Source organism: Rhinoderma darwinii (assembly GCF_050947455.1).
Source record: "Rhinoderma darwinii isolate aRhiDar2 chromosome 1 unlocalized genomic scaffold, aRhiDar2.hap1 SUPER_1_unloc_11, whole genome shotgun sequence".
Lineage (NCBI taxonomy): Eukaryota > Metazoa > Chordata > Amphibia > Anura > Rhinodermatidae > Rhinoderma > Rhinoderma darwinii.
This window is the reverse complement of record NW_027461647.1, coordinates 252,507-277,589: the sequence shown is the minus strand read 5'-3', so window position 1 is coordinate 277,589 and position 25,083 is coordinate 252,507. Positions and strand designations below refer to the sequence as shown.

The following is a 25,083-nucleotide window of genomic DNA, read 5'->3' as shown; positions in this document are numbered from 1 at the left end:
ACAATAGATTAAATAGGACTATGGATTAAAGCATTTAACGTCAATGGCCATTCTAAGCTGAATGTGCCTGCTCTCGTCAGATCGCAGAAGTTACACAGCTTAAGGCCTCGCTAGTACCAGTGTGGGAGACTGTCTGGGAATCCGTGGTGCGGTTTACTTTTTATTATGTCGTTTAGATTTTGTTTCACAATAGATTAAATAGGACTATGGATTAAAGCATTTAACGTCAATGGCCATTCTAAGCTGAATGTGCCTGCTCTAGTCAGAACGCAGAAGTTACACAGCTTAAGGCCTCGCTAGTACCAGTGTGGGAGACTGTCTGGGAATCCGTGGTGCGGTTGAATTTTTATTATGTCGTTTAGATTTTGTTTCACAATCGATTAAAAAGGACTATGGATTAAAGAATTTAACGTCAATGGCCATTCTAAGCTGAATGTCCCTGCTCTCGTCAGATCGCAGAAGTTACACAGCTTAAGGCCTCGCTAGTACCAGTGTGGGAGACTGTCTGGGAATCCGTGGTGCGGTTGACTTTTTATTATGTCGTTTAGATTTTGTTTCACAATAGATTAAATAGGACTATGGATTAAAGCATTTAACGTCAATGGCCATTCTAAGCTGAATGTGCCTGCTCTAGTCAGAACGCAGAAGTTACACAGCTTAAGGCCTCGCTAGTACCATTGTGGGAGACTGTCTGGGAATCCGTGGTGCGGTTGAATTTTTATTATGTCGTTTAGATTTTGTTTCACAATCGATTAAAAAGGACTATGGATTAAAGAATTTAACGTCAATGGCCATTCTAAGCTGAATGTGCCTGCTCTCGTCAGATCGCAGAAGTTACACTGCTTAAGGCCTCGCTAGTACCAGTGTGGGAGACTGTCTAGGAATCCGTGGTGCGGTTGAATTTTTATTATGTCGTTTAGATTTTGTTTCACAATCGATTAAAAAGGACTATGGATTAAAGCATTTAACGTCAATGGCCATTCTAAGCTGAATGTGCCTGCTCTCGTCAGAACGCAGAAGTTACATAGCTTAAGTCCTCGCTAGTACCAGTGTGGGAGACTGTCTGGGAATCCGTGGTGCGGTTGACTTTTTATTATGTTGTTTAGATTTTGTTTCACAATAGATTAAATAGGACTATGGATTAAGACTTTTAATGTCAATGGCCATTCTAAGCTGAATGTGCCTGCTCTCGTCAGATCGCAGAAGTTACACAGCTTAAGGCCTCGCTAGTACCAGTGTGGGAGACTGTCTGGGAATCCGTGGTGCTGTTGACTTTTTATTATGTCGTTTAGATTTTGTTTCACAATCGATTAAAAAGGACTATGGATTAAAGCATTTAAAGTCAATGCTCATTCTAAGCTGAATGTGCCTGCTCTCGTTAGATCGCAGAAGTTACACAGCTAAACGCCTCGCTAGTACCAGTGTGGGAGACTGTCTGGGAATCCGTGGTGCGGTTGACTTTTTATTATGTCGTTTAGATTTTGTTTCACAATAGATTAAATAGGACTATGGATTAAAGCATTTAACGTCAATGGCCATTCTAAGCTGAATGTGCCTGCTCTCGTCCGAACGCAGAAGTTACACATCTTAAGCCCTCGCTAGTACCAGTGTGGGAGACTGTCTGGGAATCCGTGGTGCGGTTGAGTTTTTATTATGTCGTTTAGATTTTGTTTCACAATCGATTAAAAAGGACTATGGATTAAAGCCTTTAATGTCACTGGCCATTCTAAGCTGAATGTGCCTGCTCTCGTCAGATCGCAGAAGTTACACAGCTTAAGGCCTTGCTAGTACTAGTGTGGGAGACTGTCTGGGAATCTGTGGTGCGGTTGACTTTTTATTATGTCGTTTAGATTTTGTTTCACAATCGATTAAAAAGGACTATGGATTAAAGCATTTAATATCAATGGCCATTCTTAGCTGAATGTGCCTGCTCTCGTCAGATCGCAGAAGTTACCCAGCTTAAGGCCTCGCTAGTACCAGTGTGGGAGACTGTCCCGGAATCCGTTGTGCGGTTGAATTTTTATTATGTCGTTTAGATTTTGTTTCACAATCGATTAAAAAGGACTATGGATTAAAGCATTTAATGGCATTGGCCATTCTAAGCTGAATGTGCCTGCTCTCGTCAGATCGCAGAAGTTACACAGCTTAAGGCCTCGCTAGTACCAGTGTGGGAGACTGTCTGGGAATCCGTGGTGCGGTTGACTTTTTATTATGTCGTTTAGATTTTGTTTCACAATCGATTAAAAAGGACTATGGATTAAAGCATTTAAAGTCAATGCTCATTCTAAGCTGAATGTGCCTGCTCTCGTCAGATCGCAGAAGTTCCACAGCTTAAGGCCTCGCTAGTACCAGTGTGGGAGACTGTCTGGGAATCCGTGGTGCGGTTGACTTTTTATTATGTTGTTTAGATTTTGTTTCACAATAGATTAAATAGGACTATGGATTAAGGCTAATAATGTCAATGGCCATTCTAAGCTGAATGTGCCTGCTCTCGTCAGATCGCAGAAGTTACACAGCTTAAGGCCTCGCTAGTACCAGTGTGGGAGACTGTCTGGGAATCCGTGGTTCGGTTGACTTTTTATTATGTCGTTTAGATTTTGTTTCACAATCGATTAAAAAGGACTATGGATTAAAGCACTTAATGTCAATGGCCATTCTAAGCTGAATGTGCCTGCTCTCGTCAGATCGCAGAAGTTACACTGCTTAAGGCCTCGCTAGTACCAGTGTGGGAGACTGTCTAGGAATCCGTGGTGCGGTTGACTTTTTATTATGTCGTTTAGATTTTGTTTCACAATAGATTAAATAGGACTATGGATTAAAGCATTTAACGTCAATGGCCATTCTAAGCTGAATGTTCCTGCTCTCGTCCGAACGCAGAAGTTACACAGCTTAAGGCCTCGCTAGTACTAGTGTGGGAGACTGTCTGGGAATCCGTGGTGCGGTTGAGTTTTTATTATGTCGTTTAGATTTTGTTTCACAATCGATTAAAAAGGACTATGGATTAAAGCCTTTAATGTCAATGGCCATTCTAAGCTGAATTTCCCTGCTCTCGTCAGATCGCAGAAGTTACACAGCTTAAGGCCTCGCTAGTACCAGTGTGGGAGACTGTCTGGGAATCCGTGGTGCTGTTGACTTTTTATTATGTCGTTTAGATTTTGTTTCACAATCGATTAAAAAGGACTATGGATTAAAGCATTTAATGTCAATGGCCATTCTAAGCTGAATGTGCCTGCTCTCGTCAGATCGCAGAAGTTACACAGCTTAAGGCCTCGCTAGTACCAGTGTGGGAGACTGTCTGGGAATCCGTGGTGCGGTTGACTTTTTATTATGTCGTTTAGATTTTGTTTCACAATCGATTAAAAAGGACTATGGATTAAAGCATTTAAAGTCAATGCTCATTCTAAGCTGAATGTGCCTGCTCTCGTTAGATCGCAGAAGTTACACAGCTTAACGCCTCGCTAGTACCAGTGTGGGAGACTGTCTGGAAATCCGTGGTGCGGTTGACTTTTTATTATGTCGTTTAGATTTTGTTTCACAATAGATTAAATAGGACTATGGATTAAAGCATTTAACGTCAATGGCCATTCTAAGCTGAATGTGCCTGCTCTCGTCCCAACGCAGAAGTTACACAGCTTAAGGCCTCGCTAGTACCAGTGTGGGAGACTCTGTGGGAATCCGTGGTGCGGTTGACTTTTTATTATGTCGTTTCGATTTTGTTTCACAATCGATTAAAAAGGACTATGGATTAAAGCCTTTAATGTCAATGGCCATTCTAAGCTGAATGTCCCTGCTCTCGTCAGATCGCAGAAGTTACACAGCTTAAGGCTCCACTGGTACCAGTGTGGGAGACTGTCTGGGAATGCATGGTGCGGTTGACTTTTTATTATGTTGTTTAGATTTTGTTTCACAATAGATTAAATAGGACTATGGATTAAGGCTTTTAATGTCAATGGCCATTCTAAGCTGAATGTGCCTGCTCTCGTCAGATCGCAGAAGTTACACAGCTTAAGGCCTCGCTAGTACCAGTGTGGGAGACTGTCTGGGAATCCGTGGTGCGGTTGACTTTTTATTATGTCGTTTAGATTTTGTTTCACAATCGATTAAAAAGGACTATGGATTAAAGCATTTAATGTCAATGGCCATTCTAAGCTGAATGTGCCTGCTCTCGTTAGATCGCAGAAGTTACACAGCTTAACGCCTCGCTAGTACCAGTGTGGGTTACTGTCTGGGAATCCGTGGTGCGGTTGACTTTTTATTATGTCGTTTAGATTTTGTTTCACAATTGATTAAATAGGACTATGGATTAAAGCATTTAACGTCAATGGCCATTCTAAGCTGAATGTGCCTGCTCTCGTCAGATCGCAGAAGTTACACAGCTTAAGGCCTCGCTAGTACCAGTGTGGGAGACTGTCTGGGAATCCGTGGTGCGGTTGACTTTTTATTATGTTGTTTAGATTTTGTTTCACAATAGATTAAATAGGACTATGGATTAAGGCTTTTAATGTCAATGGCCATTCTAAGCTGAATGTGCCTGCTCTCGTCAGATCGCAGAAGTTACACAGCTTAAGGCCTCGCTAGTACCAGTGTGGGAGACTGTCTGGGAATCCGTGGTTCGGTTGACTTTTTATTATGTCGTTTAGATTTTGTTTCACAATCGATTAAAAAGGACTATGGATTAAAGCATTTCATGTCAATGGCCATTGTAAGCTGAATGTGCATACTCTCGTTAGATCGCAGAAGTTAAACAGCTTAACGCCTCGCTAGTACTAGTGAGGGAGACTGTCTGGGAATCCGTGGTGCGGTTGACTTTTTATTATTTCGTTTAGATTTTGTTTCACAATAGATTAAATAGGACTATGGATTAAACCATTTAACGTCAATGGCCATTCTAAGCTGAATGTGCCTGCTCTCGTCAGATCGCAGAAGTTACACAGCTTACGGCCTCGCTAGTACTAGTGTGGGAGACTGTCTGGGAATCCGTGGTGCGGTTGAATTTTTATTATGTCGTTTAGATTTTGTTTCACAATCGATTAAAAAGGACTATGGATTAAAGCATTTAATGTCAATGGCCATTCTAAGCTGAATGTCCCTGCTCTCGTCAGATCGCAGAAGTTACACAACTTAAGGCCTTGCTAGTACCAGTGTGGGAGACTGTCTGGGAATCCGTGGTGCGGTTGACTTTTTATTATGTCGTTTAGATTTTGTTTCACAATCGATTAAAAAGGACTATGGATTAAAGCATTTAATGTCAATGGCCATTCTAAACTGAATGTCCCTGCTCTCGTCAGATCGCAGAAGTTACACAGCTTAAGGCCTCGCTAGTACCAGTGTGGGAGACTGTCTGGGAATCCGTGGTGCGGTTGACTTTTTATTATGTTGTTTAGATTTTGTTTCACAATAGATTAAATAGGACTATGGATTAAGGCTTTTAATGTCAATGGCCATTCTAAGCTGAATGTGCCTGCTCTCGTCAGATCGCAGAAGTTACACAGCTTAAGGCCTCGCTAGTACCAGTGTGGGAGACTGTCTGGGAATCCGTGGTTCGGTTGACTTTTTATTATGTCGTTTAGATTTTGTTTCACAATCGATTAAAAAGGACTATGGATTAAAGCATTTAATGTCAATGGCCATTGTAAGCTGAATGTGCATACTCTCGTTAGATCGCAGAAGTTAAACAGCTTAACGCCTCGCTAGTACTAGTGAGGGAGACTGTCTGGGAATCCGTGGTGCGGTTGACTTTTTATTATTTCGTTTAGATTTTGTTTCACAATAGATTAAATAGGACTATGGATTAAACCATTTAACGTCAATGGCCATTCTAAGCTGAATGTGCCTGCTCTCGTCAGATCGCAGAAGTTACACAGCTTAAGGCCTCGCTAGTACTAGTGTGGGAGACTGTCTGGGAATCCGTGGTGCGGTTGAATTTTTATTATGTCGTTTAGATTTTGTTTCACAATCGATTAAAAAGGACTATGGATTAAAGCATTTAATGTCAATGGCCATTCTAAGCTGAATGTCCCTGCTCTCGTCAGATCGCAGAAGTTACACAACTTAAGGCCTTGCTAGTACCAGTGTGGGAGACTGTCTGGGAATCCGTGGTGCGGTTGACTTTTTATTATGTCGTTTAGATTTTGTTTCACAATCGATTAAAAAGGACTATGGATTAAAGCATTTAATGTCAATGGCCATTCTAAACTGAATGTCCCTGCTCTCGTCAGATCGCAGAAGTTACACAGCTTAAGGCCTCGCTAGTACCAGTGTTGGAGACTGTCTGGGAATCCGTGGTGCGGTTGACTTTTTATTATGTTGTTTAGATTTTGTTTCACAATAGATTAAATAGGACTATGGATTAAAGCATTTAACGCCAATAGCCATTCTAAGCTGAATGTGCCTGCCCTCGTCAGAACGCAGAAGTTACACAGCTTAAGGCCTCGCTAGTACCAGTGTGGGAGACTGTCTGGGAATCCGTGGTGCGGTTGAATTTTTATTTTGTCGTTTAGATTTTGTTTCACAATCGATTAAAAAGGACTATGGATTAAAGCATTTAATGTCAATGGCCCTTCTCAGCTGAATGTGCCTACTCTCGTCAGATCGCAGAAGTTACACAGCTTAAGGCCTCGCTAGTACCAGTGTGGGAGACTGTCTGGGAATCCGTGGTGCGGTTGACTTTTTATTATGTCGTTTAGATTTTGTTTCACAATCGATTAAAAAGGACTATGGATTAAAGCATTTAACGTCAATGGCCATTCTAAGCTGAATGTCCCTGCTCTCGTCAGAACGCAGAAGTTACATAGCTTAAGTTCTCGCTAGTACCAGTGTGGGAGACTGTCTTGGAATCCGTGGTGCGGTTGACTTTTTATTATGTTGTTTAGATTTTGTTTCACAATAGATTAAATAGGACTATGGATTAAGGCTTTTAATGTCAATGGCCATTCTAAGCTGAATGTGACTGCTCTCGTCAGATCGCAGAAGTTACACAGCTTAAGGCCTCGCTAGTACCAGTGTGGGAGACTGTCTGGGAATCCGTGGTGCGGTTGACTTTTTATTATGTCGTTTAGATTTTGTTTCACAATCGATTAAAAAGGACTATGGATTAAAGCATTTAAAGTCAATGGCCATTCTAAGCTGAATGTGCCTGCTCTCGTTAGATCGCAGAAGTTACACAGCTTAACGCCTCGCTAGTACCAGTGTGGGAGACTGTCTGGGAATCCGTGGTGCGGTTGACTTTTTATTATGTCGTTTAGATTTTGTTTCACAATAGATTAAATAGGACTATGGATTAAAGCATTTAACGTCAATGGCCATTCTAAGCTGAATGCGCCTGCTCTCGTCCGAATGCAGAAGTTACACAGCTTAAGGCCTCGCTAGTACCAGTGTGGGAGACTGTCTGGGAATCTGTGGTGCGGTTGAGTTTTTATTATGTCGTTTAGATTTTGTTTCACAATCGATTAAAAAGGAATATGGATTAAAGCATTTAATGTCAATGGCCATTCTAAGCTGAATGTCCCTGCTCTCTTCAGATCGCAGAAGTTACACAGCTTAAGGCCTCGCTGGTACCAGTGTGGGAGACTGTCTGGGAATCCGTGGTGCGGTTGACTTTTTATTATGTCGTTTAGATTTTGTTTCACAATCGATTAAAAAGGACTGTGGATTAAAGCATTTAATGTCAATGGCTATTCTAAGCTGAATGTGCCTGCCCTCGTTAGATCGCAGAAGTTACACAGCTTAACGCCTCGCTAGTACCAGTGTGGGAGACTGTCTGGGAATCCGTGGTGCGGTTGACTTTTTATTATGTCGTTTAGATTTTGTTTCACAATAGATTAAATAGGACTATGGATTAAAGCATTTATTGTCAATGGCCATTCTAAGCTGAATGTGCCTGCTCTCGTCAGATCGCAGAAGCTACACAGCTTAAGGCCTCGCTAGTACCAGTGTGGGAGACTGTCTGGGAATCCGTGGTGCGGTTGACTTTTTATTATGTCGTTTAGATTTTGTTTCACAATAGATTAAATAGGACTATGGATTAAAGCATTTAACGTCAATGGCCATTCTAAGCTGAATGTGCCTGCTCTAGTCAGAACGCAGAAGTTACACAGCTTAAGGCCTCGCTAGTACCAGTGTGGGAGACTGTCTGGGAATCCGTGGTGCAGTTGACTTTTTATTATGTCGTTTAGATTTTGTTTCACAATCGATTAAAAAGGACTATGGATTAAAAAATTTAATGTAAATGGCCATTCTAAGCTGAATGTCCCTGCTCTCGTCAGATCGCAGAAGTTACACAGCTTAAGGCTCCACTGGTACCAGTGTGGGAGACTGTCTGGGAATGCATGGTGCGGTTGACTTTTTATTATGTTGTTTAGATTTTGTTTCACAATAGATTAAATAGGACTATGGATTAAGGCTTTTAATGTCAATGGCCATTCTAAGCTGAATGTGCCTGCTCTCGTCAGATCGCAGAAGTTATACAGCTTAAGGCCTCGCTAGTACCAGTGTGGGAGACTGTCTGGGAATCCGTGGTGCGGTTGACTTTTTATTATGTCGTTTAGATTTTGTTTCACAATAGATTAAATAGGACTATGGATTAAGGCTTTTAATGTCAATGGCCATTCTAAGCTGAATGTGCCTGCTCTCGTCAGATCGCAGAAGTTACACAGCTTAAGGCATCGCTAGTACCAGTGTGGGAGACTGTCTGGGAATCCGTGGTTCGGTTGACTTTTTATTATGTCGTTTAGATTTTGTTTCACAATCGATTAAAAAGGACTATGGATTAAAGCATTTAATGTCTATGGCCATTGTAAGCTGAATGTGCATGCTCTCGTTAGATCGCAGAAGTTAAACAGCTTAACGCCTCGCTAGTACTAGTGAGGGAGACTGTCTGGGAATCCGTGGTGCGGTTGACTTTTTATTATTTCGTTTAAATTTTATTTCACAATAGATTAAATAGGACTATGGATTAAACCATTTAACGTCAATGGCCATTCTAAGCTGAATGTGCCTGCTCTCGTCAGATCGCAGAAGTTACACAGCTTAAGGCCTCGCTAGTACTAGTGTGGGAGACTGTCTGGGAATCCGTGGTGCGGTTGAATTTTTATTATGTCGTTTAGATTTTGTTTCACAATCGATTAAAAAGGACTATGGATTAAAGCATTTAATGTCAATGGCCATTCTAAGCTGAATGTCCCTGCTCTCGTCAGATCGCAGAAGTTACACAACTTAAGGCCTTGCTAGTACCAGTGTGGGAGACTGTCTGGGAATCCGTGGTGCGGTTGACTTTTTATTATGTCGTTTAGATTTTGTTTCACAATCGATTAAAAAGGACTATGGATTAAAGCATTTAATGTCAATGGCCATTCTAAACTGAATGTCCCTGCTCTCGTCAGATCGCAGAAGTTACACAGCTTAAGGCCTCGCTAGTACCAGTGTTGGAGACTGTCTGGGAATCCGTGGTGCGGTTGACTTTTTATTATGTTGTTTAGATTTTGTTTCACAATAGATTAAATAGGACTATGGATTAAAGCATTTAACGTCAATGGCCATTCTAAGCTGAATGTGCCTGCTCTCGTCAGATCGCAGAAGTTACACAGCTTAAGGCCTCGCTAGTACCAGTGTGGGAGACTGTCTGGGAATCCGTGGTGCGGTTTACTTTTTATTATGTCGTTTAGATTTTGTTTCACAATAGATTAAATAGGACTATGGATTAAAGCATTTAACGTCAATGGCCATTCTAAGCTGAATGTGCCTGCTCTAGTCAGAACGCAGAAGTTACACAGCTTAAGGCCTCGCTAGTACCAGTGTGGGAGACTGTCTGGGAATCCGTGGTGCGGTTGAATTTTTATTATGTCGTTTAGATTTTGTTTCACAATCGATTAAAAAGGACTATGGATTAAAGAATTTAACGTCAATGGCCATTCTAAGCTGAATGTCCCTGCTCTCGTCAGATCGCAGAAGTTACACAGCTTAAGGCCTCGCTAGTACCAGTGTGGGAGACTGTCTGGGAATCCGTGGTGCGGTTGACTTTTTATTATGTCGTTTAGATTTTGTTTCACAATAGATTAAATAGGACTATGGATTAAAGCATTTAACGTCAATGGCCATTCTAAGCTGAATGTGCCTGCTCTAGTCAGAACGCAGAAGTTACACAGCTTAAGGCCTCGCTAGTACCATTGTGGGAGACTGTCTGGGAATCCGTGGTGCGGTTGAATTTTTATTATGTCGTTTAGATTTTGTTTCACAATCGATTAAAAAGGACTATGGATTAAAGAATTTAACGTCAATGGCCATTCTAAGCTGAATGTGCCTGCTCTCGTCAGATCGCAGAAGTTACACTGCTTAAGGCCTCGCTAGTACCAGTGTGGGAGACTGTCTAGGAATCCGTGGTGCGGTTGAATTTTTATTATGTCGTTTAGATTTTGTTTCACAATCGATTAAAAAGGACTATGGATTAAAGCATTTAACGTCAATGGCCATTCTAAGCTGAATGTGCCTGCTCTCGTCAGAACGCAGAAGTTACATAGCTTAAGTCCTCGCTAGTACCAGTGTGGGAGACTGTCTGGGAATCCGTGGTGCGGTTGACTTTTTATTATGTTGTTTAGATTTTGTTTCACAATAGATTAAATAGGACTATGGATTAAGACTTTTAATGTCAATGGCCATTCTAAGCTGAATGTGCCTGCTCTCGTCAGATCGCAGAAGTTACACAGCTTAAGGCCTCGCTAGTACCAGTGTGGGAGACTGTCTGGGAATCCGTGGTGCTGTTGACTTTTTATTATGTCGTTTAGATTTTGTTTCACAATCGATTAAAAAGGACTATGGATTAAAGCATTTAAAGTCAATGCTCATTCTAAGCTGAATGTGCCTGCTCTCGTTAGATCGCAGAAGTTACACAGCTAAACGCCTCGCTAGTACCAGTGTGGGAGACTGTCTGGGAATCCGTGGTGCGGTTGACTTTTTATTATGTCGTTTAGATTTTGTTTCACAATAGATTAAATAGGACTATGGATTAAAGCATTTAACGTCAATGGCCATTCTAAGCTGAATGTGCCTGCTCTCGTCCGAACGCAGAAGTTACACATCTTAAGCCCTCGCTAGTACCAGTGTGGGAGACTGTCTGGGAATCCGTGGTGCGGTTGAGTTTTTATTATGTCGTTTAGATTTTGTTTCACAATCGATTAAAAAGGACTATGGATTAAAGCCTTTAATGTCACTGGCCATTCTAAGCTGAATGTGCCTGCTCTCGTCAGATCGCAGAAGTTACACAGCTTAAGGCCTTGCTAGTACTAGTGTGGGAGACTGTCTGGGAATCTGTGGTGCGGTTGACTTTTTATTATGTCGTTTAGATTTTGTTTCACAATCGATTAAAAAGGACTATGGATTAAAGCATTTAATGTCAATGGCCATTCTTAGCTGAATGTGCCTGCTCTCGTCAGATCGCAGAAGTTACCCAGCTTAAGGCCTCGCTAGTACCAGTGTGGGAGACTGTCCCGGAATCCGTTGTGCGGTTGAATTTTTATTATGTCGTTTAGATTTTGTTTCACAATCGATTAAAAAGGACTATGGATTAAAGCATTTAATGGCATTGGCCATTCTAAGCTGAATGTGCCTGCTCTCGTCAGATCGCAGAAGTTACACAGCTTAAGGCCTCGCTAGTACCAGTGTGGGAGACTGTCTGGGAATCCGTGGTGCGGTTGACTTTTTATTATGTCGTTTAGATTTTGTTTCACAATCGATTAAAAAGGACTATGGATTAAAGCATTTAAAGTCAATGCTCATTCTAAGCTGAATGTGCCTGCTCTCGTCAGATCGCAGAAGTTCCACAGCTTAAGGCCTCGCTAGTACCAGTGTGGGAGACTGTCTGGGAATCCGTGGTGCGGTTGACTTTTTATTATGTTGTTTAGATTTTGTTTCACAATAGATTAAATAGGACTATGGATTAAGGCTAATAATGTCAATGGCCATTCTAAGCTGAATGTGCCTGCTCTCGTCAGATCGCAGAAGTTACACAGCTTAAGGCCTCGCTAGTACCAGTGTGGGAGACTGTCTGGGAATCCGTGGTTCGGTTGACTTTTTATTATGTCGTTTAGATTTTGTTTCACAATCGATTAAAAAGGACTATGGATTAAAGCACTTAATGTCAATGGCCATTCTAAGCTGAATGTGCCTGCTCTCGTCAGATCGCAGAAGTTACACTGCTTAAGGCCTCGCTAGTACCAGTGTGGGAGACTGTCTAGGAATCCGTGGTGCGGTTGACTTTTTATTATGTCGTTTAGATTTTGTTTCACAATAGATTAAATAGGACTATGGATTAAAGCATTTAACGTCAATGGCCATTCTAAGCTGAATGTTCCTGCTCTCGTCCGAACGCAGAAGTTACACAGCTTAAGGCCTCGCTAGTACTAGTGTGGGAGACTGTCTGGGAATCCGTGGTGCGGTTGAGTTTTTATTATGTCGTTTAGATTTTGTTTCACAATCGATTAAAAAGGACTATGGATTAAAGCCTTTAATGTCAATGGCCATTCTAAGCTGAATTTCCCTGCTCTCGTCAGATCGCAGAAGTTACACAGCTTAAGGCCTCGCTAGTACCAGTGTGGGAGACTGTCTGGGAATCCGTGGTGCTGTTGACTTTTTATTATGTCGTTTAGATTTTGTTTCACAATCGATTAAAAAGGACTATGGATTAAAGCATTTAATGTCAATGGCCATTCTAAGCTGAATGTGCCTGCTCTCGTCAGATCGCAGAAGTTACACAGCTTAAGGCCTCGCTAGTACCAGTGTGGGAGACTGTCTGGGAATCCGTGGTGCGGTTGACTTTTTATTATGTCGTTTAGATTTTGTTTCACAATCGATTAAAAAGGACTATGGATTAAAGCATTTAAAGTCAATGCTCATTCTAAGCTGAATGTGCCTGCTCTCGTTAGATCGCAGAAGTTACACAGCTTAACGCCTCGCTAGTACCAGTGTGGGAGACTGTCTGGAAATCCGTGGTGCGGTTGACTTTTTATTATGTCGTTTAGATTTTGTTTCACAATAGATTAAATAGGACTATGGATTAAAGCATTTAACGTCAATGGCCATTCTAAGCTGAATGTGCCTGCTCTCGTCCCAACGCAGAAGTTACACAGCTTAAGGCCTCGCTAGTACCAGTGTGGGAGACTCTGTGGGAATCCGTGGTGCGGTTGACTTTTTATTATGTCGTTTCGATTTTGTTTCACAATCGATTAAAAAGGACTATGGATTAAAGCCTTTAATGTCAATGGCCATTCTAAGCTGAATGTCCCTGCTCTCGTCAGATCGCAGAAGTTACACAGCTTAAGGCTCCACTGGTACCAGTGTGGGAGACTGTCTGGGAATGCATGGTGCGGTTGACTTTTTATTATGTTGTTTAGATTTTGTTTCACAATAGATTAAATAGGACTATGGATTAAGGCTTTTAATGTCAATGGCCATTCTAAGCTGAATGTGCCTGCTCTCGTCAGATCGCAGAAGTTACACAGCTTAAGGCCTCGCTAGTACCAGTGTGGGAGACTGTCTGGGAATCCGTGGTGCGGTTGACTTTTTATTATGTCGTTTAGATTTTGTTTCACAATCGATTAAAAAGGACTATGGATTAAAGCATTTAATGTCAATGGCCATTCTAAGCTGAATGTGCCTGCTCTCGTTAGATCGCAGAAGTTACACAGCTTAACGCCTCGCTAGTACCAGTGTGGGTTACTGTCTGGGAATCCGTGGTGCGGTTGACTTTTTATTATGTCGTTTAGATTTTGTTTCACAATTGATTAAATAGGACTATGGATTAAAGCATTTAACGTCAATGGCCATTCTAAGCTGAATGTGCCTGCTCTCGTCAGATCGCAGAAGTTACACAGCTTAAGGCCTCGCTAGTACCAGTGTGGGAGACTGTCTGGGAATCCGTGGTGCGGTTGACTTTTTATTATGTTGTTTAGATTTTGTTTCACAATAGATTAAATAGGACTATGGATTAAGGCTTTTAATGTCAATGGCCATTCTAAGCTGAATGTGCCTGCTCTCGTCAGATCGCAGAAGTTACACAGCTTAAGGCCTCGCTAGTACCAGTGTGGGAGACTGTCTGGGAATCCGTGGTTCGGTTGACTTTTTATTATGTCGTTTAGATTTTGTTTCACAATCGATTAAAAAGGACTATGGATTAAAGCATTTCATGTCAATGGCCATTGTAAGCTGAATGTGCATACTCTCGTTAGATCGCAGAAGTTAAACAGCTTAACGCCTCGCTAGTACTAGTGAGGGAGACTGTCTGGGAATCCGTGGTGCGGTTGACTTTTTATTATTTCGTTTAGATTTTGTTTCACAATAGATTAAATAGGACTATGGATTAAACCATTTAACGTCAATGGCCATTCTAAGCTGAATGTGCCTGCTCTCGTCAGATCGCAGAAGTTACACAGCTTAAGGCCTCGCTAGTACTAGTGTGGGAGACTGTCTGGGAATCCGTGGTGCGGTTGAATTTTTATTATGTCGTTTAGATTTTGTTTCACAATCGATTAAAAAGGACTATGGATTAAAGCATTTAATGTCAATGGCCATTCTAAGCTGAATGTCCCTGCTCTCGTCAGATCGCAGAAGTTACACAACTTAAGGCCTTGCTAGTACCAGTGTGGGAGACTGTCTGGGAATCCGTGGTGCGGTTGACTTTTTATTATGTCGTTTAGATTTTGTTTCACAATCGATTAAAAAGGACTATGGATTAAAGCATTTAATGTCAATGGCCATTCTAAACTGAATGTCCCTGCTCTCGTCAGATCGCAGAAGTTACACAGCTTAAGGCCTCGCTAGTACCAGTGTGGGAGACTGTCTGGGAATCCGTGGTGCGGTTGACTTTTTATTATGTTGTTTAGATTTTGTTTCACAATAGATTAAATAGGTCTATGGATTAAGGCTTTTAATGTCAATGGCCATTCTAAGCTGAATGTGCCTGCTCTCGTCAGATCGCAGAAGTTACACAGCTTAAGGCCTCGCTAGTACCAGTGTGGGAGACTGTCTGGGAATCCGTGGTTCGGTTGACTTTTTATTATGTCGTTTAGATTTTGTTTCACAATCGATTAAAAAGGACTATGGATTAAAGCATTTAATGTCAATGGCCATTGTAAGCTGAATGTGCATACTCTCGTTAGATCGCAGAAGTTAAACAGCTTAACGCCTCGCTAGTACTAGTGAGGGAGACTGTCTGGGAATCCGTGGTGCGGTTGACTTTTTATTATTTCGTTTAGATTTTGTTTCACAATAGATTAAATAGGACTATGGATTAAACCATTTAACGTCAATGGCCATTCTAAGCTGAATGTGCCTGCTCTCGTCAGATCGCAGAAGTTACACAGCTTAAGGCCTCGCTAGTACTAGTGTGGGAGACTGTCTGGGAATCCGTGGTGCGGTTGAATTTTTATTATGTCGTTTAGATTTTGTTTCACAATCGATTAAAAAGGACTATGGATTAAAGCATTTAATGTCAATGGCCATTCTAAGCTGAATGTCCCTGCTCTCGTCAGATCGCAGAAGTTACACAACTTAAGGCCTTGCTAGTACCAGTGTGGGAGACTGTCTGGGAATCCGTGGTGCGGTTGACTTTTTATTATGTCGTTTAGATTTTGTTTCACAATCGATTAAAAAGGACTATGGATTAAAGCATTTAATGTCAATGGCCATTCTAAACTGAATGTCCCTGCTCTCGTCAGATCGCAGAAGTTACACAGCTTAAGGCCTCGCTAGTACCAGTGTTGGAGACTGTCTGGGAATCCGTGGTGCGGTTGACTTTTTATTATGTTGTTTAGATTTTGTTTCACAATAGATTAAATAGGACTATGGATTAAAGCATTTAACGCCAATAGCCATTCTAAGCTGAATGTGCCTGCCCTCGTCAGAACGCAGAAGTTACACAGCTTAAGGCCTCGCTAGTACCAGTGTGGGAGACTGTCTGGGAATCCGTGGTGCGGTTGAATTTTATTTTGTCGTTTAGATTTTGTTTCACAATCGATTAAAAAGGACTATGGATTAAAGCATTTAATGTCAATGGCCCTTCTCAGCTGAATGTGCCTACTCTCGTCAGATCGCAGAAGTTACACAGCTTAAGGCCTCGCTAGTACCAGTGTGGGAGACTGTCTGGGAATCCGTGGTGCGGTTGACTTTTTATTATGTCGTTTAGATTTTGTTTCACAATCGATTAAAAAGGACTATGGATTAAAGCATTTAACGTCAATGGCCATTCTAAGCTGAATGTCCCTGCTCTCGTCAGAACGCAGAAGTTACATAGCTTAAGTTCTCGCTAGTACCAGTGTGGGAGACTGTCTTGGAATCCGTGGTGCGGTTGACTTTTTATTATGTTGTTTAGATTTTGTTTCACAATAGATTAAATAGGACTATGGATTAAGGCTTTTAATGTCAATGGCCATTCTAAGCTGAATGTGACTGCTCTCGTCAGATCGCAGAAGTTACACAGCTTAAGGCCTCGCTAGTACCAGTGTGGGAGACTGTCTGGGAATCCGTGGTGCGGTTGACTTTTTATTATGTCGTTTAGATTTTGTTTCACAATCGATTAAAAAGGACTATGGATTAAAGCATTTAAAGTCAATGGCCATTCTAAGCTGAATGTGCCTGCTCTCGTTAGATCGCAGAAGTTACACAGCTTAACGCCTCGCTAGTACCAGTGTGGGAGACTGTCTGGGAATCCGTGGTGCGGTTGACTTTTTATTATGTCGTTTAGATTTTGTTTCACAATAGATTAAATAGGACTATGGATTAAAGCATTTAACGTCAATGGCCATTCTAAGCTGAATGCGCCTGCTCTCGTCCGAATGCAGAAGTTACACAGCTTAAGGCCTCGCTAGTACCAGTGTGGGAGACTGTCTGGGAATCTGTGGTGCGGTTGAGTTTTTATTATGTCGTTTAGATTTTGTTTCACAATCGATTAAAAAGGAATATGGATTAAAGCATTTAATGTCAATGGCCATTCTAAGCTGAATGTCCCTGCTCTCTTCAGATCGCAGAAGTTACACAGCTTAAGGCCTCGCTGGTACCAGTGTGGGAGACTGTCTGGGAATCCGTGGTGCGGTTGACTTTTTATTATGTCGTTTAGATTTTGTTTCACAATCGATTAAAAAGGACTGTGGATTAAAGCATTTAATGTCAATGGCTATTCTAAGCTGAATGTGCCTGCCCTCGTTAGATCGCAGAAGTTACACAGCTTAACGCCTCGCTAGTACCAGTGTGGAAGACTGTCTGGGAATCCGTGGTGCGGTTGACTTTTTATTATGTCGTTTAGATTTTGTTTCACAATAGATTAAATAGGACTATGGATTAAAGCATTTATTGTCAATGGCCATTCTAAGCTGAATGTGCCTGCTCTCGTCAGATCGCAGAAGCTACACAGCTTAAGGCCTCGCTAGTACCAGTGTGGGAGACTGTCTGGGAATCCGTGGTGCGGTTGACTTTTTATTATGTCGTTTAGATTTTGTTTCACAATAGATTAAATAGGACTATGGATTAAAGCATTTAACGTCAATGGCCATTCTAAGCTGAATGTGCCTGCTCTAGTCAGAACGCAGAAGTTACACAGCTTAAGGCCTCGCTAGTACCAGTGTGGGAGACTGTCTGGGAATCCGTGGTGCAGTTGACTTTTTATTATGTCGTTTAGATTTTGTTTCACAATCGATTAAAAAGGACTATGGATTAAAAAATTTAATGTAAATGGCCATTCTAAGCTGAATGTCCCTGCTCTCGTCAGATCGCAGAAGTTACACAGCTTAAGGCTCCACTGGTACCAGTGTGGGAGACTGTCTGGGAATGCATGGTGCGGTTGACTTTTTATTATGTTGTTTAGATTTTGTTTCACAATAGATTAAATAGGACTATGGATTAAGGCTTTTAATGTCAATGGCCATTCTAAGCTGAATGTGCCTGCTCTCGTCAGATCGCAGAAGTTATACAGCTTAAGGCCTCGCTAGTACCAGTGTGGGAGACTGTCTGGGAATCCGTGGTGCGGTTGACTTTTTATTATGTCGTTTAGATTTTGTTTCACAATAGATTAAATAGGACTATGGATTAAGGCTTTTAATGTCAATGGCCATTCTAAGCTGAATGTGCCTGCTCTCGTCAGATCGCAGAAGTTACACAGCTTAAGGCATCGCTAGTACCAGTGTGGGAGACTGTCTGGGAATCCGTGGTTCGGTTGACTTTTTATTATGTCGTTTAGATTTTGTTTCACAATCGATTAAAAAGGACTATGGATTAAAGCATTTAATGTCTATGGCCATTGTAAGCTGAATGTGCATGCTCTCGTTAGATCGCAGAAGTTAAACAGCTTAACGCCTCGCTAGTACTAGTGAGGGAGACTGTCTGGGAATCCGTGGTGCGGTTGACTTTTTATTATTTCGTTTAAATTTTATTTCACAATCGATTAAAAAGGACTATGGATTAAACCATTTAACGTCAATGGCCATTCTAAGCTGAATGTGCCTGCTCTCGTCAGATCGCAGAAGTTACACAGCTTAAGGCCTCGCTAGTACTAGTGTGGGAGACTGTCTGGGAATCCGTGGTGCGGTTGAATTTTTATTATGTCGTTTAGATTTTGTTTCACAATCGATTAAAAAGGACTATGGATTAAAGCATTTAATGTCAATGGCCATTCTAAGCTGAATGTCCCTGCTCTCGTCAGATCGCAGAAGTTACACAACTTAAGGCCTTGCTAGTACCAGTGTGGGAGACTGTCTGGGAATCCGTGGTGCGGTTGACTTTTTATTATGTCGTTTAGATTTTGTTTCACAATCGATTAAAAAGGACTATGGATTAAAGCATTTAATGTCAATGGCCATTCTAAACTGAATGTCCCTGCTCTCGTCAGATCGCAGAAGTTACACAGCTTAAGGCCTCGCTAGTACCAGTGTTGGAGACTGTCTGGGAATCCGTGGTGCGGTTGACTTTTTATTATGTTGTTTAGATTTTGTTTCACAATAGATTAAATAGGACTATGGATTAAAGCATTTAACGCCAATAGCCATTCTAAGCTGAATGTGCCTGCCCTCGTCAGAACGCAGAAGTTACACAGCTTAAGGCCTCGCTAGTACCAGTGTGGGAGACTGTCTGGGAATCCGTGGTGCGGTTGAATTTTTATTTTGTCGTTTAGATTTTGTTTCACAATCGATTAAAAAGGACTATGGATTAAAGCATTTAAAGTCAATGGCCCTTCTCAGCTGAATGTGCCTACTCTCGTCAGATCGCAGAAGTTACACAGCTTAAGGCCTCGCTAGTACCAGTGTGGGAGACTGTCTGGGAATCCGTGGTGCGGTTGACTTTTTATTATGTCGTTTAGATTTTGTTTCACAATCGATTAAAAAGGACTATGGATTAAAGCATTTAACGTCAATGGCCATTCTAAGCTGAATGTCCCTGCTCTCGTCAGAACGCAGAAGTTACATAGCTTAAGTCCTCGCTAGTACCAGTGTGGGAGACTGTCTTGGAATCCGTGGTGCGGTTGACTTTTTATTATGTTGTTTAGATTTTGTTTCACAATAGATTAAATAGGACTATGGATTAAGACTTTTAATGTCAATGGCCATTCTAAGCTGAATGTGACTGCTCTCGTCAGATCGCAGAAGTTACACAGCTTAAGGCCTCGCTAGTACCAGTGTGGGAGACTGTCTGGGAATCCGTGGTGCGGTTGACTTTTTATTATGTCGTTTAGATTTTGTTTCACAATCGATTAAAAAGGACTATGGATTAAAGCATTTAAAGTCAATGGCCATTCTAAGCTGAATGTGCCTGCTCTCGTTAGATCGCAGAAGTTACACAGCTTAACGCCTCGCTAGTACCAGTGTGGGAGACTGTCTGGGAATCCGTGGTGCGGTTGACTTTTTATTATGTCGTTTAGATTTTGTTTCACAATAGATTAAATAGGACTATGGATTAAAGCATTTAACGTCAATGGCCATTCTAAGCTGAATGCGCCTGCTCTCGTCCGAATGCAGAAGTTACACAGCTTAAGGCCTCGCTAGTACCAGTGTGGGAGACTGTCTGGGAATCTGTGGTGCGGTTGAGTTCTTATTATGTCGTTTAGATTTTGTTTCACAATCGATTAAAAAGGAATATGGATTAAAGCATTTAATGTCAATGGCCATTCTAAGCTGAATGTCCCTGCTCTCTTCAGATCGCAGAAGTTACACAGCTTAAGGCCTCGCTGGTACCAGTGTGGGAGACTGTCTGGGAATCCGTGGTGCGGTTGACTTTTTATTATGTCGTTTAGATTTTGTTTCACAATCGATTAAAAAGGACTGTGGATTAAAGCATTTAATGTCAATGGCTATTCTAAGCTGAATGTGCCTGCCCTCGTTAGATCGCAGAAGTTACACAGCTTAACGCCTCGCTAGTACCAGTGTGGGAGACTGTCTGGGAATCCGTGGTGCGGTTGACTTTTTATTATGTCGTTTAGATTTTGTTTCACAATAGATTAAATAGGACTATGGATTAAAGCATTTATTGTCAATGGCCATTCTAAGCTGAATGTGCCTGCTCTCGTCAGATCGCAGAAGCTACACAGCTTAAGGCCTCGCTAGTACCAGTGTGGGAGACTGTCTGGGAATCCGTGGTGCGGTTGACTTTTTATTATGTCGTTTAGATTTTGTTTCACAATAGATTAAATAGGACTATGGATTAAAGCATTTAACGTCAATGGCCATTCTAAGCTGAATGTGCCTGCTCTAGTCAGAACGCAGAAGTTACACAGCTTAAGGCCTCGCTAGTACCAGTGTGGGAGACTGTCTGGGAATCCGTGGTGCAGTTGACTTTTTATTATGTCGTTTAGATTTTGTTTCACAATCGATTAAAAAGGACTATGGATTAAAAAATTTAATGTAAATGGCCATTCTAAGCTGAATGTCCCTGCTCTCGTCAGATCGCAGAAGTTACACAGCTTAAGGCCTCGCTAGTACCAGTGTGGGAGACTGTCTGGGAATCCGTGGTGCGGTTGACTTTTTATTATGTTGTTTAGATTTTGTTTCACAATAGATTAAATAGGACTATGGATTAAGGCTTTTAATGTCAATGGCCATTCTAAGCTGAATGTGCCTGCTCTCGTCAGATCGCAGAAGTTACCCAGCTTAACGCCCCGCTAGTACCAGTGTGGGAGACTGTCTGGGAATCCGTGGTGCGGTTGAATTTTTATTATGTCGTTTAGATTTTGTTTCACAATCGATTAAAAAGGACTATGGATTAAAGCATTTAATGTCAATGGCCATTCTAAGCTGAATGTCCCTGCTCTCGTCAGATCGCAGAAGTTACACAGCTTAAGGCCTCGCTAGTACCAGTGTGGGAGACTGTCTGGGAATCCGTGGTGCGGTTGACTTTTTATTATGTCGTTTACATTTTGTTTCACAATCGATTAAAAAGGACTATGGATTAAAGCATTTAATGTCAATGGCCATTCTAAGCTGAATGTGCCTGCTCTCGTCAGATCGCAGAAGTTACACAGCTTAAGGCCTCGCTAGTACCAGTGTGGGAGACTGTCTGGGAATCCGTGGTGCGGTTGACTTTTTATTATGTCGTTTAGATTTTGTTTCACAATCGATTAAAAAGGACTATGGATTAAAGCATTTAATGTCAATGGCCATTCTAAACTGAATGTGCCTGCTCTCGTCAGATCGCAGAAATTACACAGCTTAAGCCCTCGCTAGTACCAGTGTGGGAGACTGTCTGGGAATCCGTGGTGCGGTTGACTTTTTATTATGTTGTTTAGATTTTGTTTCACAATAGATTAAATAGGACTATGGATTAAAGCATTTAACGTCAATGGCCATTCTAAGCTGAATGTGCCTGCTCTCGTCAGAACGCAGAAGTTACACAGCTTAAGGCCTCGCTAGTACCAGTGTGGGAGACTGTCTGGGAATCCGTGGTGCGGTTGACTTTTTATTATGTCGTTTAGATTTTGTTTCACAATCGATTAAAAAGGACTATGGATTAAAGCATTTAATGTCAATGGCCATTCTAAGCTGAATGTGCCTGCTCTCGTCAGATCGCAGAAGTTACACAGCTTAAGGCCTCGCTAGTACTAGTGTGGGAGACTGTCTGGGAATCCGTGGTGCGGTTGACTTTTTATTATGTCGTTTAGATTTTGTTTCACAATCGATTAAAAAGGACTATGGATTAAAGCATTTAATGTCAATGGCCAATCTAAGCTGAATGTGCCTGCTCTCGTCAGATCGCAGAAGTTACCCAGCTTAAGGCCTCGCTAGTACCAGTGTGGGAGACTGTCTCGGAATCCGTTGTGCGGTTGAATTTTTATTATGTCGTTTAGATTTTGTTTCACAATCGATTAAAAAGGACTATGGATTAAACCATTTAATGTCAATGGCCATTCTAAGCTGAATGTCCCTGCTCTCGTCAGATCGCAGAAGTTACACAGCTTAAGGCCTCGCTAGTACCAGTGTGGGAGACTGTCTGGGAATCCGTGGTGCTGTTGACTTTTTATTATGTCGTTTAGATTTTGTTTTACAATCGATTAAAAAGGACTATGGATTAAAGCATTTAATGTCAATGGCCATTCTAAGCTGAATGTGCCTGCTCTCGTCAGATCGCAGAAGTTACACAGCTTAAGGCCTCGCTAGTACCAGTGTGGGAGACTTTCTAGGAATCCGTGGTGCGGTTGACTTTTTATTATGTCGTTTAGATTTTGTTTCACAATCGATTAAAAAGGACTATGGATTAAAGCATTTAACGTCAATGGCCATTCTAAGCTGAATGTGCCTGCTCTCGTCAGAACGCAGAAGTTACATCGCTTAAGTCCTCGCTAGTACCAGTGTGGGAGACTGTCTGGGAATCCGTGGTGCGGCTGACTTTTTATTATGTTGTTTAGATTTTGTTTCACAATAGATTAAATAGGACTATGGATTAAGGCTTTTAATGTCAATGGCCATTCTAAGCTGAATGTGCCTGCTCTCGTCAGATCGCAGAAGTTACACAGCTTAAGGCCTCGCTAGTACCAGTGTGGGAGACTGTCTGGGAATCCGTGGTGCGGTTGACTTTTTATTATGTCGTTTAGATTTTGTTTCACAATCGATTAAAAAGGACTATGGATTAAAGCATTTAAAGTCAATGCTCATTCTAAGCTGAATGTGCCTGCTCTCGTTAGATCGCAGAAGTTACACAGCTTAAGGCCTCGCTAGTACCAGTGTGGGAGACTGTCTGGGAATCCGTGGTGCGGTTGAGTTTTTATTATGTCGTTTAGATTTTGTTTCACAATCGATTAAAAAGGACTATGGATTAAAACATTTAATGTCAATGGCCATTCTAAGCTGAATGTCCCTGCTCTCGTCAGATCGCAGAAGTTACACAGCTTAAAGCCTTGCTAGTACCAGTGTGGGAGACTGTCTGGGAATCCGTGGTGCGGTTGACTTTTTATTATGTCGTTTAGATTTTGTTTCACAATAGATTAAAAAGGACTATGGATTAAAGCATTTAATGTCAATGGCCATTCTAAGCTGAATGTGCCTGCTCTCGTCAGACCGCAGAAGTTACACAGCTTAAGGCCTCGCTAGTACCAGTGTGGGAGACTGTCTGGGAATCCGTGGTGCGGTTGACTTTTTATTATGTAGTTTAGATTATGTTTCACAATAGATTAAATAGGACTATGGATTAAAGCATTTAAAGTCCATAGCCATTCTCAGCTGAATGTGCCTGCGCTCGTCAGAACGCAGAAGTTACACAGCTTAAGGCCTCGCTAGTACCAGTGTGGGAGACTGTCTGGGAATCCGTGGTGCGGTTGACTTTTTATTATGTCGTTTAGATTTTGTTTCACAATAGATTAAATAGGACTATGGATTAAAGCATTTAATGTCACTGGCCATTCTAAGCTGAATGTGCCTGCTCTTGTCAGATCGCAGAAGTTACACAGCTTAAGGCCTCGCTAGTACTAGTGTGGGAGACTGTCTGGGAATCTGTGGTGCGTTTGACTTTTTATTATGTCGTTTAGATTTTGTTTCACAATCGATTAAAAAGGACTATGGATTAAAGCATTTAATGTCAATGGCCATTCTTAGCTGAATGTGCCTGCTCTCGTCAGAACGCAGAAGTTACCCAGCTTAAGGCCTCGCTAGTACCAGTGTGGGAGACTGTCCCGGAATCCGTTGTGCGGTTGAATTTTTATTATGTCGTTTAGATTTTGTTTCACAATCGATTAAAAAGGACTATGGATTAAAGCATTTAATGTCAATGGCCATTCTAAGCTGAATGTCCCTGCTCTCGTCAGATCGCAGAAGTTACACAGCTTAAGGCCTTGCTAGTACCAGTGTGGGAGACTGTCTTGGAATCCGTGGTGCTGTTGACTTTTTATTATGTCGTTTAGATTTTGTTTCACAATCGATTAAAAAGGACTATGGATTAAAGCATTTAATGTCATTGGCCATTCTAAGCTGAATGTGCCTGCTCTCGTCAGATCACAGAAGTTACACATCTTAAGGCCTCGCTAGTACCAGTGTGGGAGACTGTCTGGGAATCCGTGGTGCGGTTGACTTTTTATTATGTCGTTTAGATTTTGTTTCACAATCGATTAAAAAGGACTATGGATTAAAGCATTTAAAGTCAATGCTCATTCTAAGCTGAATGTGCCTGCTCTCATTAGATCGCAGAAGTTACACAGCTTAACGCCTCGCTAGTACCAGTGTGGGAGACTGTCTGGAAATCCGTGGTGCGGTTGACTTTTTATTATGTCGTTTAGATTTTGCTTCACAATAGATTAAATAGGACTATGGATTAAAGCATTTAACGTCAATGGCCATTCTAAGCTGAATGTGCCTGCTCTCGTCCCAACGCAGAAGTTACACAGCTTAAGGCCTCGCTAGTACCAGTGTGGGAGACTGTCTGGGAATCCGTGGTGCGGTTCACTTTTTATTATGTCGTTTCGATTTTGTTTCACAATCGATTAAAAAGGACTATGGATTAAAGCATTTAATGTCAATGGCCATTCTAAGCTGAATGTGCATGCTCTGGTTAGATCGCTGAAGTTACACAGCTTAACGCCTCGCTAGTACCAGTGTGGGTTACTGTCTGGGAATCCGTGGTGCAGTTGAATTT

The 25,083-nt window shown here is 41.7% G+C and overlaps 107 pseudogenes; all 107 read left to right on the top strand.

The window, feature by feature from the left end:
- The first annotated feature begins 39 nt into the window (after positions 1-39).
- Positions 40-158, top strand: LOC142668940 (5S ribosomal RNA; annotated as a pseudogene).
- Positions 159-225: 67 nt separating this feature from the next.
- LOC142668134 (5S ribosomal RNA) lies at positions 226-344 on the top strand (annotated as a pseudogene).
- Positions 345-411: 67 nt separating this feature from the next.
- Positions 412-530, top strand: LOC142668752 (5S ribosomal RNA; annotated as a pseudogene).
- Positions 531-597: 67 nt separating this feature from the next.
- LOC142668248 (5S ribosomal RNA) lies at positions 598-716 on the top strand (annotated as a pseudogene).
- Positions 717-783: 67 nt separating this feature from the next.
- On the top strand, positions 784-902 carry LOC142668370 (5S ribosomal RNA; annotated as a pseudogene).
- A 67-nt stretch (positions 903-969) lies between these two features.
- On the top strand, positions 970-1,088 carry LOC142667917 (5S ribosomal RNA; annotated as a pseudogene).
- A 67-nt stretch (positions 1,089-1,155) lies between these two features.
- LOC142667902 (5S ribosomal RNA) lies at positions 1,156-1,274 on the top strand (annotated as a pseudogene).
- Positions 1,275-1,527: 253 nt separating this feature from the next.
- Positions 1,528-1,646, top strand: LOC142668496 (5S ribosomal RNA; annotated as a pseudogene).
- A 67-nt stretch (positions 1,647-1,713) lies between these two features.
- LOC142668267 (5S ribosomal RNA) lies at positions 1,714-1,832 on the top strand (annotated as a pseudogene).
- Positions 1,833-2,085: 253 nt separating this feature from the next.
- On the top strand, positions 2,086-2,204 carry LOC142668027 (5S ribosomal RNA; annotated as a pseudogene).
- Positions 2,205-2,271: 67 nt separating this feature from the next.
- On the top strand, positions 2,272-2,390 carry LOC142668526 (5S ribosomal RNA; annotated as a pseudogene).
- A 67-nt stretch (positions 2,391-2,457) lies between these two features.
- LOC142667832 (5S ribosomal RNA) lies at positions 2,458-2,576 on the top strand (annotated as a pseudogene).
- Positions 2,577-2,643: 67 nt separating this feature from the next.
- Positions 2,644-2,762, top strand: LOC142667948 (5S ribosomal RNA; annotated as a pseudogene).
- A 67-nt stretch (positions 2,763-2,829) lies between these two features.
- LOC142668781 (5S ribosomal RNA) lies at positions 2,830-2,948 on the top strand (annotated as a pseudogene).
- A 67-nt stretch (positions 2,949-3,015) lies between these two features.
- LOC142667933 (5S ribosomal RNA) lies at positions 3,016-3,134 on the top strand (annotated as a pseudogene).
- A 67-nt stretch (positions 3,135-3,201) lies between these two features.
- LOC142668625 (5S ribosomal RNA) lies at positions 3,202-3,320 on the top strand (annotated as a pseudogene).
- A 253-nt stretch (positions 3,321-3,573) lies between these two features.
- On the top strand, positions 3,574-3,692 carry LOC142668143 (5S ribosomal RNA; annotated as a pseudogene).
- A 253-nt stretch (positions 3,693-3,945) lies between these two features.
- Positions 3,946-4,064, top strand: LOC142668624 (5S ribosomal RNA; annotated as a pseudogene).
- A 67-nt stretch (positions 4,065-4,131) lies between these two features.
- Positions 4,132-4,250, top strand: LOC142668318 (5S ribosomal RNA; annotated as a pseudogene).
- Positions 4,251-4,317: 67 nt separating this feature from the next.
- LOC142668623 (5S ribosomal RNA) lies at positions 4,318-4,436 on the top strand (annotated as a pseudogene).
- A 67-nt stretch (positions 4,437-4,503) lies between these two features.
- LOC142667831 (5S ribosomal RNA) lies at positions 4,504-4,622 on the top strand (annotated as a pseudogene).
- Positions 4,623-4,689: 67 nt separating this feature from the next.
- Positions 4,690-4,808, top strand: LOC142668291 (5S ribosomal RNA; annotated as a pseudogene).
- Positions 4,809-4,875: 67 nt separating this feature from the next.
- On the top strand, positions 4,876-4,994 carry LOC142668132 (5S ribosomal RNA; annotated as a pseudogene).
- A 67-nt stretch (positions 4,995-5,061) lies between these two features.
- LOC142668089 (5S ribosomal RNA) lies at positions 5,062-5,180 on the top strand (annotated as a pseudogene).
- A 67-nt stretch (positions 5,181-5,247) lies between these two features.
- Positions 5,248-5,366, top strand: LOC142667801 (5S ribosomal RNA; annotated as a pseudogene).
- A 67-nt stretch (positions 5,367-5,433) lies between these two features.
- Positions 5,434-5,552, top strand: LOC142667830 (5S ribosomal RNA; annotated as a pseudogene).
- Positions 5,553-5,619: 67 nt separating this feature from the next.
- Positions 5,620-5,738, top strand: LOC142668288 (5S ribosomal RNA; annotated as a pseudogene).
- Positions 5,739-5,805: 67 nt separating this feature from the next.
- On the top strand, positions 5,806-5,924 carry LOC142668912 (5S ribosomal RNA; annotated as a pseudogene).
- A 67-nt stretch (positions 5,925-5,991) lies between these two features.
- LOC142668088 (5S ribosomal RNA) lies at positions 5,992-6,110 on the top strand (annotated as a pseudogene).
- A 67-nt stretch (positions 6,111-6,177) lies between these two features.
- LOC142668100 (5S ribosomal RNA) lies at positions 6,178-6,296 on the top strand (annotated as a pseudogene).
- A 67-nt stretch (positions 6,297-6,363) lies between these two features.
- On the top strand, positions 6,364-6,482 carry LOC142668409 (5S ribosomal RNA; annotated as a pseudogene).
- A 67-nt stretch (positions 6,483-6,549) lies between these two features.
- LOC142668475 (5S ribosomal RNA) lies at positions 6,550-6,668 on the top strand (annotated as a pseudogene).
- A 253-nt stretch (positions 6,669-6,921) lies between these two features.
- On the top strand, positions 6,922-7,040 carry LOC142667748 (5S ribosomal RNA; annotated as a pseudogene).
- A 67-nt stretch (positions 7,041-7,107) lies between these two features.
- LOC142668174 (5S ribosomal RNA) lies at positions 7,108-7,226 on the top strand (annotated as a pseudogene).
- A 67-nt stretch (positions 7,227-7,293) lies between these two features.
- LOC142667929 (5S ribosomal RNA) lies at positions 7,294-7,412 on the top strand (annotated as a pseudogene).
- Positions 7,413-7,479: 67 nt separating this feature from the next.
- LOC142667985 (5S ribosomal RNA) lies at positions 7,480-7,598 on the top strand (annotated as a pseudogene).
- A 253-nt stretch (positions 7,599-7,851) lies between these two features.
- LOC142668698 (5S ribosomal RNA) lies at positions 7,852-7,970 on the top strand (annotated as a pseudogene).
- A 67-nt stretch (positions 7,971-8,037) lies between these two features.
- LOC142669014 (5S ribosomal RNA) lies at positions 8,038-8,156 on the top strand (annotated as a pseudogene).
- A 253-nt stretch (positions 8,157-8,409) lies between these two features.
- On the top strand, positions 8,410-8,528 carry LOC142667994 (5S ribosomal RNA; annotated as a pseudogene).
- A 253-nt stretch (positions 8,529-8,781) lies between these two features.
- Positions 8,782-8,900, top strand: LOC142667885 (5S ribosomal RNA; annotated as a pseudogene).
- Positions 8,901-8,967: 67 nt separating this feature from the next.
- On the top strand, positions 8,968-9,086 carry LOC142668911 (5S ribosomal RNA; annotated as a pseudogene).
- A 67-nt stretch (positions 9,087-9,153) lies between these two features.
- On the top strand, positions 9,154-9,272 carry LOC142668087 (5S ribosomal RNA; annotated as a pseudogene).
- Positions 9,273-9,339: 67 nt separating this feature from the next.
- LOC142668099 (5S ribosomal RNA) lies at positions 9,340-9,458 on the top strand (annotated as a pseudogene).
- A 67-nt stretch (positions 9,459-9,525) lies between these two features.
- On the top strand, positions 9,526-9,644 carry LOC142668939 (5S ribosomal RNA; annotated as a pseudogene).
- A 67-nt stretch (positions 9,645-9,711) lies between these two features.
- On the top strand, positions 9,712-9,830 carry LOC142668133 (5S ribosomal RNA; annotated as a pseudogene).
- A 67-nt stretch (positions 9,831-9,897) lies between these two features.
- LOC142668751 (5S ribosomal RNA) lies at positions 9,898-10,016 on the top strand (annotated as a pseudogene).
- Positions 10,017-10,083: 67 nt separating this feature from the next.
- On the top strand, positions 10,084-10,202 carry LOC142668247 (5S ribosomal RNA; annotated as a pseudogene).
- Positions 10,203-10,269: 67 nt separating this feature from the next.
- On the top strand, positions 10,270-10,388 carry LOC142668369 (5S ribosomal RNA; annotated as a pseudogene).
- A 67-nt stretch (positions 10,389-10,455) lies between these two features.
- LOC142667916 (5S ribosomal RNA) lies at positions 10,456-10,574 on the top strand (annotated as a pseudogene).
- Positions 10,575-10,641: 67 nt separating this feature from the next.
- LOC142667780 (5S ribosomal RNA) lies at positions 10,642-10,760 on the top strand (annotated as a pseudogene).
- Positions 10,761-11,013: 253 nt separating this feature from the next.
- Positions 11,014-11,132, top strand: LOC142668495 (5S ribosomal RNA; annotated as a pseudogene).
- A 67-nt stretch (positions 11,133-11,199) lies between these two features.
- LOC142668266 (5S ribosomal RNA) lies at positions 11,200-11,318 on the top strand (annotated as a pseudogene).
- A 253-nt stretch (positions 11,319-11,571) lies between these two features.
- LOC142668026 (5S ribosomal RNA) lies at positions 11,572-11,690 on the top strand (annotated as a pseudogene).
- Positions 11,691-11,757: 67 nt separating this feature from the next.
- On the top strand, positions 11,758-11,876 carry LOC142668525 (5S ribosomal RNA; annotated as a pseudogene).
- Positions 11,877-12,129: 253 nt separating this feature from the next.
- LOC142667946 (5S ribosomal RNA) lies at positions 12,130-12,248 on the top strand (annotated as a pseudogene).
- A 67-nt stretch (positions 12,249-12,315) lies between these two features.
- On the top strand, positions 12,316-12,434 carry LOC142668780 (5S ribosomal RNA; annotated as a pseudogene).
- Positions 12,435-12,501: 67 nt separating this feature from the next.
- On the top strand, positions 12,502-12,620 carry LOC142667921 (5S ribosomal RNA; annotated as a pseudogene).
- A 67-nt stretch (positions 12,621-12,687) lies between these two features.
- LOC142668621 (5S ribosomal RNA) lies at positions 12,688-12,806 on the top strand (annotated as a pseudogene).
- A 253-nt stretch (positions 12,807-13,059) lies between these two features.
- Positions 13,060-13,178, top strand: LOC142668142 (5S ribosomal RNA; annotated as a pseudogene).
- A 253-nt stretch (positions 13,179-13,431) lies between these two features.
- On the top strand, positions 13,432-13,550 carry LOC142668620 (5S ribosomal RNA; annotated as a pseudogene).
- Positions 13,551-13,617: 67 nt separating this feature from the next.
- On the top strand, positions 13,618-13,736 carry LOC142668317 (5S ribosomal RNA; annotated as a pseudogene).
- A 67-nt stretch (positions 13,737-13,803) lies between these two features.
- LOC142668618 (5S ribosomal RNA) lies at positions 13,804-13,922 on the top strand (annotated as a pseudogene).
- Positions 13,923-14,175: 253 nt separating this feature from the next.
- LOC142668287 (5S ribosomal RNA) lies at positions 14,176-14,294 on the top strand (annotated as a pseudogene).
- A 67-nt stretch (positions 14,295-14,361) lies between these two features.
- Positions 14,362-14,480, top strand: LOC142668909 (5S ribosomal RNA; annotated as a pseudogene).
- Positions 14,481-14,547: 67 nt separating this feature from the next.
- Positions 14,548-14,666, top strand: LOC142668086 (5S ribosomal RNA; annotated as a pseudogene).
- A 67-nt stretch (positions 14,667-14,733) lies between these two features.
- Positions 14,734-14,852, top strand: LOC142667800 (5S ribosomal RNA; annotated as a pseudogene).
- A 253-nt stretch (positions 14,853-15,105) lies between these two features.
- On the top strand, positions 15,106-15,224 carry LOC142668286 (5S ribosomal RNA; annotated as a pseudogene).
- Positions 15,225-15,291: 67 nt separating this feature from the next.
- On the top strand, positions 15,292-15,410 carry LOC142668908 (5S ribosomal RNA; annotated as a pseudogene).
- A 67-nt stretch (positions 15,411-15,477) lies between these two features.
- LOC142668085 (5S ribosomal RNA) lies at positions 15,478-15,596 on the top strand (annotated as a pseudogene).
- A 67-nt stretch (positions 15,597-15,663) lies between these two features.
- Positions 15,664-15,782, top strand: LOC142668098 (5S ribosomal RNA; annotated as a pseudogene).
- A 67-nt stretch (positions 15,783-15,849) lies between these two features.
- Positions 15,850-15,968, top strand: LOC142668408 (5S ribosomal RNA; annotated as a pseudogene).
- A 66-nt stretch (positions 15,969-16,034) lies between these two features.
- Positions 16,035-16,153, top strand: LOC142668474 (5S ribosomal RNA; annotated as a pseudogene).
- Positions 16,154-16,406: 253 nt separating this feature from the next.
- Positions 16,407-16,525, top strand: LOC142667747 (5S ribosomal RNA; annotated as a pseudogene).
- Positions 16,526-16,592: 67 nt separating this feature from the next.
- On the top strand, positions 16,593-16,711 carry LOC142668173 (5S ribosomal RNA; annotated as a pseudogene).
- A 67-nt stretch (positions 16,712-16,778) lies between these two features.
- Positions 16,779-16,897, top strand: LOC142667928 (5S ribosomal RNA; annotated as a pseudogene).
- Positions 16,898-16,964: 67 nt separating this feature from the next.
- LOC142667984 (5S ribosomal RNA) lies at positions 16,965-17,083 on the top strand (annotated as a pseudogene).
- Positions 17,084-17,336: 253 nt separating this feature from the next.
- LOC142668697 (5S ribosomal RNA) lies at positions 17,337-17,455 on the top strand (annotated as a pseudogene).
- A 67-nt stretch (positions 17,456-17,522) lies between these two features.
- LOC142669013 (5S ribosomal RNA) lies at positions 17,523-17,641 on the top strand (annotated as a pseudogene).
- A 253-nt stretch (positions 17,642-17,894) lies between these two features.
- LOC142667982 (5S ribosomal RNA) lies at positions 17,895-18,013 on the top strand (annotated as a pseudogene).
- A 253-nt stretch (positions 18,014-18,266) lies between these two features.
- LOC142667883 (5S ribosomal RNA) lies at positions 18,267-18,385 on the top strand (annotated as a pseudogene).
- A 67-nt stretch (positions 18,386-18,452) lies between these two features.
- LOC142668907 (5S ribosomal RNA) lies at positions 18,453-18,571 on the top strand (annotated as a pseudogene).
- Positions 18,572-18,638: 67 nt separating this feature from the next.
- LOC142668084 (5S ribosomal RNA) lies at positions 18,639-18,757 on the top strand (annotated as a pseudogene).
- A 67-nt stretch (positions 18,758-18,824) lies between these two features.
- On the top strand, positions 18,825-18,943 carry LOC142668097 (5S ribosomal RNA; annotated as a pseudogene).
- A 67-nt stretch (positions 18,944-19,010) lies between these two features.
- On the top strand, positions 19,011-19,129 carry LOC142668407 (5S ribosomal RNA; annotated as a pseudogene).
- Positions 19,130-19,196: 67 nt separating this feature from the next.
- LOC142668472 (5S ribosomal RNA) lies at positions 19,197-19,315 on the top strand (annotated as a pseudogene).
- Positions 19,316-19,382: 67 nt separating this feature from the next.
- LOC142668411 (5S ribosomal RNA) lies at positions 19,383-19,501 on the top strand (annotated as a pseudogene).
- A 67-nt stretch (positions 19,502-19,568) lies between these two features.
- Positions 19,569-19,687, top strand: LOC142667746 (5S ribosomal RNA; annotated as a pseudogene).
- Positions 19,688-19,754: 67 nt separating this feature from the next.
- LOC142668172 (5S ribosomal RNA) lies at positions 19,755-19,873 on the top strand (annotated as a pseudogene).
- A 67-nt stretch (positions 19,874-19,940) lies between these two features.
- Positions 19,941-20,059, top strand: LOC142667927 (5S ribosomal RNA; annotated as a pseudogene).
- A 67-nt stretch (positions 20,060-20,126) lies between these two features.
- LOC142667983 (5S ribosomal RNA) lies at positions 20,127-20,245 on the top strand (annotated as a pseudogene).
- Positions 20,246-20,498: 253 nt separating this feature from the next.
- Positions 20,499-20,617, top strand: LOC142668696 (5S ribosomal RNA; annotated as a pseudogene).
- A 67-nt stretch (positions 20,618-20,684) lies between these two features.
- LOC142669011 (5S ribosomal RNA) lies at positions 20,685-20,803 on the top strand (annotated as a pseudogene).
- A 67-nt stretch (positions 20,804-20,870) lies between these two features.
- Positions 20,871-20,989, top strand: LOC142667819 (5S ribosomal RNA; annotated as a pseudogene).
- A 253-nt stretch (positions 20,990-21,242) lies between these two features.
- LOC142668750 (5S ribosomal RNA) lies at positions 21,243-21,361 on the top strand (annotated as a pseudogene).
- A 67-nt stretch (positions 21,362-21,428) lies between these two features.
- Positions 21,429-21,547, top strand: LOC142668617 (5S ribosomal RNA; annotated as a pseudogene).
- A 67-nt stretch (positions 21,548-21,614) lies between these two features.
- On the top strand, positions 21,615-21,733 carry LOC142668219 (5S ribosomal RNA; annotated as a pseudogene).
- Positions 21,734-21,800: 67 nt separating this feature from the next.
- On the top strand, positions 21,801-21,919 carry LOC142668914 (5S ribosomal RNA; annotated as a pseudogene).
- Positions 21,920-21,986: 67 nt separating this feature from the next.
- LOC142667750 (5S ribosomal RNA) lies at positions 21,987-22,105 on the top strand (annotated as a pseudogene).
- A 253-nt stretch (positions 22,106-22,358) lies between these two features.
- LOC142668516 (5S ribosomal RNA) lies at positions 22,359-22,477 on the top strand (annotated as a pseudogene).
- Positions 22,478-22,544: 67 nt separating this feature from the next.
- LOC142668797 (5S ribosomal RNA) lies at positions 22,545-22,663 on the top strand (annotated as a pseudogene).
- Positions 22,664-22,916: 253 nt separating this feature from the next.
- Positions 22,917-23,035, top strand: LOC142668616 (5S ribosomal RNA; annotated as a pseudogene).
- Positions 23,036-23,102: 67 nt separating this feature from the next.
- LOC142668524 (5S ribosomal RNA) lies at positions 23,103-23,221 on the top strand (annotated as a pseudogene).
- Positions 23,222-23,288: 67 nt separating this feature from the next.
- On the top strand, positions 23,289-23,407 carry LOC142668258 (5S ribosomal RNA; annotated as a pseudogene).
- Positions 23,408-23,474: 67 nt separating this feature from the next.
- Positions 23,475-23,593, top strand: LOC142668764 (5S ribosomal RNA; annotated as a pseudogene).
- A 67-nt stretch (positions 23,594-23,660) lies between these two features.
- LOC142668330 (5S ribosomal RNA) lies at positions 23,661-23,779 on the top strand (annotated as a pseudogene).
- Positions 23,780-24,218: 439 nt separating this feature from the next.
- LOC142668833 (5S ribosomal RNA) lies at positions 24,219-24,337 on the top strand (annotated as a pseudogene).
- A 67-nt stretch (positions 24,338-24,404) lies between these two features.
- LOC142668507 (5S ribosomal RNA) lies at positions 24,405-24,523 on the top strand (annotated as a pseudogene).
- Positions 24,524-25,083: the final 560 nt, after the last annotated feature.